We start from the raw sequence: 11260 nt of genomic DNA, 5'->3' as shown, positions 1-11260 counted from the left end.
TGCGGGTACGGGCAGCTTCTGCCAGGGAAACGCTTGTTAACCCTTGCCCCGCCGCAGCCCCCAGCTTGGGAAACGCCCTGCAGATGTCTGCTCCCTCCCATGCCCAGAGCCACCCCAGGCCCTCTGCACGCAGAGCCCGGGATGTGCCCCAGCGAGTCCCGGAGGACCGAGCAGAGCTGGGGGCAGCCGCGGGCGAGAGCTGGGGGGCCGAGAGGGCAGCCCTGCCCCTGGCGGAGCGGGGTCCCCCACCGGCCCTCCAGACCAGAGGGGCTCCTTGCACTGGCCCGTGGCTACGGCTGCCTGGGGCTGCTGGTCCAGGGACCAGAGATTAGCTGGGGGAGTCCCGCAGGGAGCTTTGGAGCCTGTGCGGGGCCAGGGAGCAGCCCATGAAAGCCACGTCAGGCTTTCAAAAAGTTAGGGATCATTAAGAAGGGAATTGCAAACATAACGGAAAGGATCACGATGCCCTTTTATATATCCACGGTGCGTCCACACCTTGAGTCTGGTCCCCACACCTCAGAAAGGATAGAGGAGAACTGGAGAAAGTGGGGAGAAGGGCGAGGAGCGGCGTGGAGGGGCTTTCCTCTGAGGAGAGACTGCCGAGGCCAGGTCTGCTCAGTTTAGAAAAGAGACGCTTGAGGGGCGGACAGGAGAAGGGCTTACAGAATACCAGACGGTGACGCAGGAGTCAATAGGGGCTTCTTATTGACTCTCTCACAATAAAATGACTAGGGGTCACACGCTGAAACGAGTAGGTTTTCATTTAACATGAACACAAGGAAGTTCTTTTTCACGCAGCGTGTCACTGAAGTGTGGAGCTTGCAGCCACCAGATGTGGCAGGAGCTGACGGGTTAGCCAGATTCAAAAAGGGATTGGACAAATTCTTGGAGGAAAGGGGCATCAGTAGCTAGAGAGCATGGGAGTGAGGGATACAGCCTCTGAATCAGAGCTTTCTAGACCTTAAGTGCTGGAGCATGAACGCCTCGTGCCTCCTGAGGCTGGGGGGGCACAGCGACCATCTGCAGGCGGCAGTGGGGGCAGGGACCACCCACAGGCAGTTGCAGTGATGTCGGCAGCGAGGGTGGGCCAAGCAGGGTCCACCCGCAAGCGGCCACAGAGATGCTGGCAATGGCGGGGGTGGCAAGCACCAAGTGGCAATCAATGATCGCCTGCAGACGCCACCAGCAGTTTTGGCGGCACGGGTGGGGGTGGTGAGCGCCGACCACCTGCAGACGCCACTGGCAGCATCAGCCAAGCTCAGGGGATGCACATGCACCCGCATGCACCCTCTACACATCGCCAATGTGCTGGAGGCTGCAAGTGAGGGAGGAACAGTAGGGAAAAAACCCTGGTCATACCCAGTTGGCTCCCTTCTGCATCCACCCTCTGTCCCTGTTACACTGGAGGCTGGGCCACGTGGACCTACAGTCTGATGCAGCAGATGGCAGTTCTGGTGTTCTTATGAGGACACCAGCAAGCTTTCTTCTCTGGGCAGCAAGGGTTTTGCCCAGCCCTGCTTTGGACGCCTGGATGGTGCTGGAGCCGGCTGAGCACCATGCTGGGCTGAAGCCAAGCCCTGAGACTGAGCTGTGGGGGAGGAGGTGGGGGGTCTCTGGGGCTCAGAAGGAGCTGGGGGCTGTCTGCAGGAGGCAGCTGCACCAGCCCAGGAGAGGGCAGGAAGAGCAGCCCTCCCAGGCATTACTGGACATAGGGAAGGCAGCCAGGGGGCAAGGAGAAACCGCCGACATGCAGGGAGCACAAGGTCTGGGGCAGGACACCGTCCTGTGGGTAGGGGCCGGTTTCTCCCTGCTGCAGGAGCAGTGGCCACAAGGGGGCTCCGGGAACCAGCTCCAGCTTCATCCTGATCCCAGCACCCGGGCCTTGTCTGGGGCAGGCGCCGCGCGGGAGCTGGCAGTCCCAGCGGTCGGAGGGAGCGGAGCCGCACAGGGGCAGAAGGGCCCACGCCAGGAGATGGCAGCCCCAGCCGAGTATGGGGACAGGCCCCCATAAACTTAGCATCCCTGCCTGCTTGTGGGAGAGCTGGGCCATCCCATCCCTTGGGCCTGGGCACCAGGGGTGGCAGGGGTATGTCCAGGGGTGCAGAGTGAATAGTGGTATCTAGCTGGTTGGCCCACCTAGCTGCATGCACTGGGGGAGAGGAGGCTGAAGGCATTTACCCGGGGCATTGCAATAGCTGGGACTGGCTCTGGATGTGACGTAGCACTGCACAGCCTGTCCAGGAGTCCCACAATGTGGGACCACGTGTGGCCTGCACGCGTATGAGCATGGGGCTCTGTGCGCCTTACCCCAGAGCAGTCTTCTGGGTGCGTCAGACCCCCGAGTTGCATGCAGCCAGGATGCACAATTTGGGCAGGAGGTGCTTGCCTGGGGTGCTACCGCAGGAGCACAGCGCGAGCTCGGGGTGTCCGGCGCATGGGGGGCCCCAGGCGGTGCGTGTAGGCTGTGCAGGTATGACTGTGAGGCAAGTGAGGGGCTGTGTCTGCCTTGTGCGTGCTGTGCTGGGGGTGAGCCAGGGCTCGGTGTGTTGCAATAGGGTGTCTGGAGGGGGCTGTGTGCTGCGGTGAGGTGTCCCGGGGGAGGCGGGCAGCATGTGTGTTGCGGCAGGCCCGGCGGGTGTTTACGCGCTGCGGTGGGGTGTCTCGGCGGCTGTGCAGCATGTGTGGTGGCGGGCATCTGAGGGGGGCTGAGTGTATTCTGCTGGGGCGGCCACAGTGAATCACTCACTGGAAATCTTTACTCCCAGCCACTGGTGCCAGACAGGCCCTGCCCCCTCCCGCAGGACTGCGGCTCTGCCCGTGCAGACATTCCTGGTCCATGGGGGAATGGGCCTGGACTGTGGTTTGTGGGACCCTGTCTGCTTGCCAAGTGCTGACATTCCCAGGCCCAGCCGAGGGCGGCGGAGGAGCACGCCGCGCTGCCCAGCACCAGCCTCTCACCCCCCACGTGGCCACAGACTGGCCCACCAGGCCGGCTCCTCTTCCCCAGAGCAGCGGATGTATGGGGACAGGCTGCCCACAAGTCTCCTGCAGGACACAGGCCAGGCTGGCGCCCATGGAGGCTGGTCATTTGCCCCACGGGCAGGGGCTCCCATCCTTTGGGCTGCAGCCCTGATACCTGCAGGCTGGCAGGGACCTGACTGCCCTGGAACCAGCCGGGCCTTTGCCTCTGCTGAGCCCCCAGGGCTTTCACTCCCTCCAAGGGACCCACCTCCAGGCAGTCCTGGGCATGGGGGGCTGCAGCCCCTACGCTGAGAGCAGACATCGGCCCTGCCTGGTAGCCATGTCCCTGGGATGAGCAGGAGGCTGTGCTAGACGAGCCCATTCACCATTAACCTCCCTCACCTGGTCCCTGCAGGACTTGCTGCTGGCCAGGGGACCCGAGGCTGGAGCTGCCATTTCTTGGAAATCCCATGATGAAGCTCCCGTTGGAGCTGAGCCCTCTCTCCCCTGGGACGGAAGCCGCGCTCACTGCTGTCCAGAGCTGGGGCTGGCAGGCTGCCTGCAGGGCTGTGTCCTGTGTGCTGGGGGACCAGGGCTGTCTGGTGACGCAACTGCGGTCACGGAGGCTCATTGTGGCCTCAGCTTCCCAGCTTGCGCACAGTAGCACTAAAGATCCCCCCTCCTGGCCAGGCTGGGCTGGTGGGATCACTATTTGGCCTGGGCTAAGTGGCTGCCCATGGAGTCAGTCAAAGAGCAAAGAAGGGCATGCTCACGGCATCCAGGACCTGGTACTTTCCTCGCGCACAGCTCCCCAAGACCCAGGGCACAGCCACCTTCCCTAAGCTGAGACGCATCCAGCCCTTCTGGGCAGCCCCTGTGGGACTAGAGCAGAGGAGATCAGTGCGGGGTGGGTGAGGCAGCAGACGCAGCCCAGAAAACTCCCAAAGAGCTGCACCAGCGACATTCCCAATGAGGCTGTATCCAGCTGGTCAGCCCAGGCAGGGCTGCGCCAGTGTAGTGCCCAGAGCCCACGGGAGCCAGTGTAGTGCCCAGAGCTACACTACAGAGGCAAAACTCCTGGTTGAGGAAGTCCAGTGCCTTGAGTGTGCTCAGCTCAGGTTTCCTGCAGCCCTGGTCTCGTGTGCCTGGCACTGGGAATAGGAACATGACACCAGGGTCCCAGCATCCTCCCCTCCGGCTGGCCGCAGGCTGGGCTTCTCCCAGGCAAAGGGGATCAAAGAGGTCAGTGGATGCATGCAAAGAGGCCACAGGTCCAGGGGGAAACTTCACCTGAGTAGATCCCCTGGGGCAGTCCAAATCACACACAGATTTTGTCCTCCTCCCAAAAGGGTGGAAGGTAGCCAAGGCCGAATCCACACCAGTTTCTTTCTCTGACCACTGCCACCTAACAGTTGAAGCAGAAATACGAGAACAGCCCAAGAGAGGCCAAGGCATGTGGAAACTGAACGTGACTCTGCTGGAAGATGAGAAGATACAATGGGAGTTCGGGCAGCGCTTATGCGGGATGGAAAACCCTCCGATCCAGATACCGGAACCATGCGGAGCAGTGGGCCAGCCTGGTAAATGGAGGTGGAGTGGAGCACCGGGCGGATGGAGATGGTGGCAGCTTTTTCTACCAGGAGCTCTACATGGCACAGCCGGAGGACCCCGGGGCAATGCAGGACTGCCTGCAGAGGCTCACACGGGTCCTCAGGAAGGACGAGGGACAGAGGCTGGTGGAGGAGTGGACGCTGCAGGAGATCAACACGACGCCTGGCAGCTTCCAGAACAGTAAGACTCCGGGGCCAGACGGCCTACCCAAATTGTTTGATGTTGCTTTCTGGGACTAGGTGGGCCCGGACCTGCTGAAGGTCTATAGGGAGTGCTTGCGGGAGGGCCATTTTGGAGCAGAGATGGAGGAAGGCCTCATAATCCTTCTGTACAAGAAAGGTGAGAGGCAGGACTTGAGGAACTAGCACTCAATTACACTCCTGAACTTTGATTACAAACCAAAATCCAAAGTCTTGTCCGAGTGCTTGAAGTCTGTTATAGGTACAGTGATCCACATGCACAGTGCGAGGGCAACAGATCTGTAATTCCCTGATGCAGCTGCATGACACGCTGCAGTACCAGTGGGAGAGGGGACCGAACATAGCCTTGCTGAACCTCGACTTGGAGAAGGCATATGACTGGGTATCCCATTGCTTCCTGCTTGAGACTCTGAAAAAAATGGGAGTCCCCGCAACCTTTGTCACCTGGATAAAGACACTTTGCACCAGCGTGAGCAGCGGGGTCCTGGTGACCAGGTCCCTGGCAGCCACAGCTGCAGCAGAATTGGGTGCACGCTCTCCCTGAGCCTGTCTATTTGTGTAATGTCACCATTAGCGCAACCTCTCAGACAGGACCCCCGGATCAGGGGAGTGGAAATCCCTGGGAGGAACGGGGAGGAGATGCAAGTCCTCGTGTACACGGAAGACCTGATCATATGCAGAGACAAAGGGTCAGTGGAAAGAGCACTACAACACCCCCAGGTATACAGAGCAGCAGCAGGGGCCAAGCTCAACATGAGCAAAAGCACCTGCCTAGTACTGGGTAAGCTCGAGGACCCATCACCCCTGGGGGTTTCTGTCCCCCAGGAGGAGGTAAAGATCCTCGGGGTGGGGTTTGACCCAGAGCTGACGGGGCAGAGGGCATGGGAGAAGACGGAGGGCAAGGCAATGTAGAGGCTGGGGCCATGGCAATCACGTTGCCTGCCAATGGGGGGCGGGTGGCACCACTGAAAGCAGTGCTCCTGCCAACACTGCTACACACCGCTCTAGTCTCCCCCCTCAGAACAAGTTGTTCGCAGAATCCAGAGAGCCACGTGTGTTTTCTTTTGAACTCCACATGGGAGAAAGTGGAGAGGGCCAAGCGGTACAAAATGAAACGGTCCGGAGGCAGAGGAATGCCAAACATCCTCCTCTTCCTCTGGGCCAAGCACACGAGCCAAGTTTGCAAACTGGCAACAGGGAGGGAACCTAAAACGGCCAGCTTTGTTAAGTATTTTGCAGGGCAATTGCTGCGACAGTGGCAAGTGCACACAACGACTAATGGGAGCCCATGGACCGTGTTTTCCCCCTGGTTTTATGAGATCCTGAAGCGCTTTTGAGAGAAATACAAGCTGCACAATGCTACCCTAGTGACCCTGGTGAACCACTGCAAGATATGTGAGGTGGTAAAGGCAAGAGGCACCACACCACCCATAGACCGACTACCTGGTGACAGCTCCCAGGCCACATGGGAGCAAATCTTCCACAGGCACCTGCAGAAGGAGCACAGAGACGTGAGCTGGTGGGCAGCCCACCGGGCACTCCCCATGCAGGCATGGAGAAACAGCACAGGGCAGAGAGGTCCATCGAAATGCCTGAGGCCAACCTGCCACTGGAAGGGAGAAACAGTCGACCATCTCTTCTGGGACTGCCCATACGCCAGGGAGGTGTGGAAGAAAGTCTGTGCGCTCATCCTGGTGGTGACAGGTTTCAGAAACCTGACCAGGGAAGCGGTTCTCTATGGGCACCTGACCAGTCGGCAAGGAACCCCAACAGCGCGCCTCGACCAGGCCATCTTCTGCTTCTGGCCTGCACTGTGGAAAACCAGGAACCTGCTGTCAGGGCTCTCTCCCCCGAGGGGAAAGGTGAGTGACCCACAAGTCACACGCCAAGGTCAAAGCAACAAGTATAACTTTTATTGCAAGTAACAGCAAAATGGTCTAATGGCATCAACTCAATACCAGGGCTTACAAAACTGCTAGCGTGTCGGGCTGGAGGAAAGACACTCCCCGCCATCCTAAGTCATTACCTGGCTTGTCTCGGGAACCCCACCCTGTGTCCAGGGTGGTGAAACTGTCTCCTTTATGGGGTCCTCAGCCTTGTCCTTCCCCACAGTGGTTCCTCCAGGAGCCTAGTTCTCATGACTTTTATCCTTTCATCCCCGCTTCCTATCCCTTTGGGTTCTCCAATCAGAGTACCTTCTAGCCTTATCACGTTTTATGGATTAGAGCAAAGCTATTGTTTCATGCGGCAAAGCCGGCATTTTGAAGTTCCTCTTTCCAGAGCCGTTGGGTCAGGCAAGAGCAGTTCTTCTTTCTAATCTTATCCGAAGAACAGCAGATGCATTAGGTCATTATCCCATGGCTCCTGGGCTCCACAAAGCTGACCCCTGCTCCGGGATGCCAGCTTAGCCTCCTCCCAGAACCGTTTTTGGGACAGGCTTTATAATCCCTCCCTGGCCGGTTGCATCTGCATGTATTCATTATGATCAAAATTACGCAGGGTTACATAACCATCAACGTAGTGGTTTGGTTAAAGATTCCACATAGCACACAATCGCCCACACTATTCTGATGTAGACGACAAGGGTCCATTAGGAGATTTTCATGATAACACATCCATTCATGATGGCTCCATTGTTCACACCCTCTGGGGTCTAGGAGCTCTCCTGTCTGAGTCACCCATTTAGCAGGGGACCTGGGGGCCCAAACCCTCCCCACCAACACTATAGGGATTGGGACATAGTCATAGAGGGGCCGGGTTCGGGTCTCCACCCCCACCGATCTTACGTGAATGTATCCTCTCAAGGGCTTGTTAATCCCAGAGGAGATAACCTTCTCAAAGAGAGGTTTACATTCGGGACACCATTCTGCATAGGAATTGGATATGACTGCTGGATCCGCTGACTTGATCCAAAGCTCCTGTCTTTCATATTGGTGTAATACGAAGGTTTGCATTGTTACACAAGATATGGCAGAACCTGTTTCATTGGCTAAGTCTCGCATCCCTTCTAACACTGAATGCATAATGGCATATAGCTGCTTGAGTGATTGCACTGCCACTGTTATAGTTTTGACGTGATTCTCCTGCTATTCCGCATTAGACACAATTTGACCCTCTAGTGCTTGGCGGGTGAGTTGTCCCATCCTAGCAAGCTTATTTCACACTACCTCTATATCCATTTGGTTAAGCACTGCTCCAGCACTTCCACTGAACCCAGGATGGTTGCTGCATCTCTACGAAATTTCCTATGCAATCCGGGATTTCCTAGCCAAGCCAATAGAATGGGCTCTGCCCATTTGCCGCACCATGGATGTGTCTGCGTGACATTAATTTCCCATTGCAAGCCTACAAATCTTTCCAAGAACAGTGAGGGGAACACAACAAAGTTTTCTGGGACCCTAGCTCCCAAAACTGTAGGAATCTTTTCTCGGTAGGTGGGACTCACCGAAATCCAGAAAGAGGTTTTCCCTCCATGTTGCAACCCTTGTGTTCATCCTGAGTTAAGATAAGGAAATTCCACCTGTCCACACAAGGCCTCCCATACCTCTGCAGGGATGGGATGCCTTCCTGGCTCACAGTCTAGTGATCCCACAATATTAGAAAATCCAAGCACAAAGTCTATTCGAAGTCCATTGTGCATGGCATGATTGTAAGTGCCTTCTGCTCCGAGATTTGGTGCTCCTCAATCTCAGTGATGTACTCGTCATCGTTGGCCAGTAGAGTCCAATTGGTACCCGGGGCCACAGTCACCTTGTAGTGGAACTTAACGTTCTCCTTTGGATCCGATACGTGCACTCCACAGTGGGTGGCACCCCACAGCTGTGCTCCCTTCAATCTCGTTGCATTGATCCATACACACCAATGCGCTCCATACAGACTGCTGGTAGTATCCGCCAGCTGCCAGGTTTGGCGGTCACTGGAATTCCAGGCGTGTAACAGAAGCACTTCAGACACATACCCTTGGCGAGCCATAGTGGGGAAAGAAGCAGTGGGCCACGTAGCCTTAAGAGGCAGCACATGGGAGGTTGATTTCCACCAGCCAGGATAGTAAAGTGCACCCCAAGTCCATTTTAGCCCCATCAGCAGCACCACCCAGGTGCTCATGGTGTTTCTTGCAAAACAGCTGTTTGATTAGTGGCGACCCAATATTTACTTGTGGGGGTCCCTACCAGCATCGTGTTACCCTGTCCCCAAGCCAAGACCAAACCCTCTTGCTCTCTTCTTTGACTTGGTCGGGAAGTAAATTTTATTTTCACTCCTAAAGCGGATCGGAGGGATCGGTTCTTATCCCCTTGCTCCAGACCCAACTCCACCTCCTCCTCCCACCGGAAAGGCAGGAGTCAGCCCATCATCTGGGCAAAAGGGCTAGTTCTCCACTCTCCCCCTCATGTTCGTAAGGCCCTTAATACCCAAGGAATTTGCCAGACCCATCCCTTTCCAAAAACCTCTTGCGCTACTTCCAGTTTCCTCTTTTAATGCCTGGTTCAAACGCTCAACGTTTCCCTGGCCTTGCGGATGATAAGGAATGCCAAACCGATGTTCTAGCCTTGTGTCCTCCCACCATCGTCCCACTGCCACGTTTTTAAAATGGGACCCATTACCAGTCTTTAAAGCTGACCCCCCCCTCCGGGATGCCAGCTTAGCCTCCTTCCAGAACCCTTTTCGGGACGGGCTTTACACCTGCTCACAAATAGACACTCAGACCCCCATGGTTGAGGACTGTATTAAAATGGGACTAAGTGAAATGTACTGGTACTACAGGAAGACAGTGAGGACTGTGGCAGGAAGCCACCTTTCTTTCTCCCCAAAATCTCTGTGCCAAGACAATTTGATTAGGATGGGCCCACCAGAAGAGACACACCTTTACCCTATCTCGTTAGGTCACCTGAGCTGGCTGCATTCCTGAGGGAGGGGGAAACCTGCTCCCTCTGCCTACGGGACTGGTATCACCTACCTGGGTAAGGGGCATCTACCTGGTGGGCTGGAGTCTGCCCGGCAACTAGTGATGTATTTCAAATTGGTTGGCCAACAGCCAACCAGAGCTGGCCTCCACTGGACCAGGTGAATGAGGTCACAGGGGCTATATAAGTTAGGACTGCCCAGGAGGAGGGGGCAGCAGCCATGCGGGGCACTCAGAGGAACTTTACCATCTGAAACTGGCTCTCTCCCCCAAAACTCACGAGCTAGAAACTGCCTGCCTCCAGAGGGAAACTTCACCTGCCTTTGGAAGATGCTTGTGAGTAAGCTACTCGAGATCTGGGTAGATATCTAGCTGGCAGTAACCCGGATGCGTGATCAAAAGGCTACCTCAGCCAGACTGTTTGCTCTTTAGGATTTCTAGGATATTGCTCAGTCTCGTACCCTATTTTCACCCTACCCCTGTAACCAATAAAGTTCTCCTTTGTGACTCGTGTGGGATACTTATTGAGGGGTGGGTCTAAATTATGCCCAAGAAACCCCTTAGGTCTACGGACTAAGGGAGACTTTACTTTTTGCCCCCGACTTGGGAAAGTGCCCCAAGTGCCTGTACTGGGTTGAGTACCCGTAGGACTTTACGCCTGTGTTTTCCTGAGGACACAGGGCCGGGAGAGTCCCTTCTCAGGGTGGTGGCAGCTACGTTACCCCCAGGCTAGCAAGTGTGCTCCAGGAGGGGGTCAGCGGATGTGAGGCGCCCCAGGGAGGCACTTGGAGCCTGGCAGGTGGTCGGGCGCAGGGAGGTGGGTGGCTCAACACAGGAGCGCCCCCTACTGGCACGCCACAAGGACAACAGGAAAGAAATGGCAGACCTTATTTGGTGGAGAGGGGTCTGGCATAGACTTTTTCAGGAGTAGATAGGGCTACGGGTATGGAGATGTGTGCACAGGCGTGCAGGTGCATGGTGCAAACTGTGTAACGGGTTTTTAGTGTGCTTTGAGCTGCCAGGTGAACCACAAGGGCCACTTGGCAGAGTGTTGGAGATGGAGTTATATATATGGAGGTTGGGTTTTTTTGCAAAAATTAAGACATGATGAGAGTGGAGGCCAGGGCTCTGCTGGCTCCCCTGCCCTCACCAGGTTGCCGTAAGAGCTCATGGGGACTTGGGAAGGGAAGGGGCCAGGAGCTGTGGGCCTAGGTGCAGGTCCAGGCAAATTTTGCTCCTTGGATCCCTGCTCAGCACTCCTGCCTCCAGGCCTGTCCCACAGGCTCTGCTCTGCTCTCCTTCCTTTGCAAAACCGCATGTGGGTTTTCATTAAAGTAACACCATGGGGTATCAGCTTCAAGCAGAGGAGGCAGGGCAGGGCCCAGTGTGGGAGCCTGGCAGGGCCTTAGCCCTAGGGGAGTCCTGGGAGAAGTTTCCCACTCAGAGGAGCGGTGCATGAAAGGCCCTTGAGCCAGAGGAGCAGGGCTGCTGACCATGGTCCCCAGGCCACAGTCCTGCTGGTACTCATCTGCATGGCAGGGCCACCACTCCAAGCCGATGATCAGACAGACCATGCCCCTCTGCAGGA

Source organism: Crocodylus siamensis, chromosome 6 (genome assembly GCF_052110815.1).
Source record: "Crocodylus siamensis isolate JL-2025a chromosome 6, ASM5211081v1, whole genome shotgun sequence".
NCBI classification, from domain to species: Eukaryota; Metazoa; Chordata; order Crocodylia; family Crocodylidae; genus Crocodylus; species Crocodylus siamensis.
The sequence above is the reverse complement of the archived record's forward strand: the minus strand, read 5'-3'. Positions refer to the sequence as shown.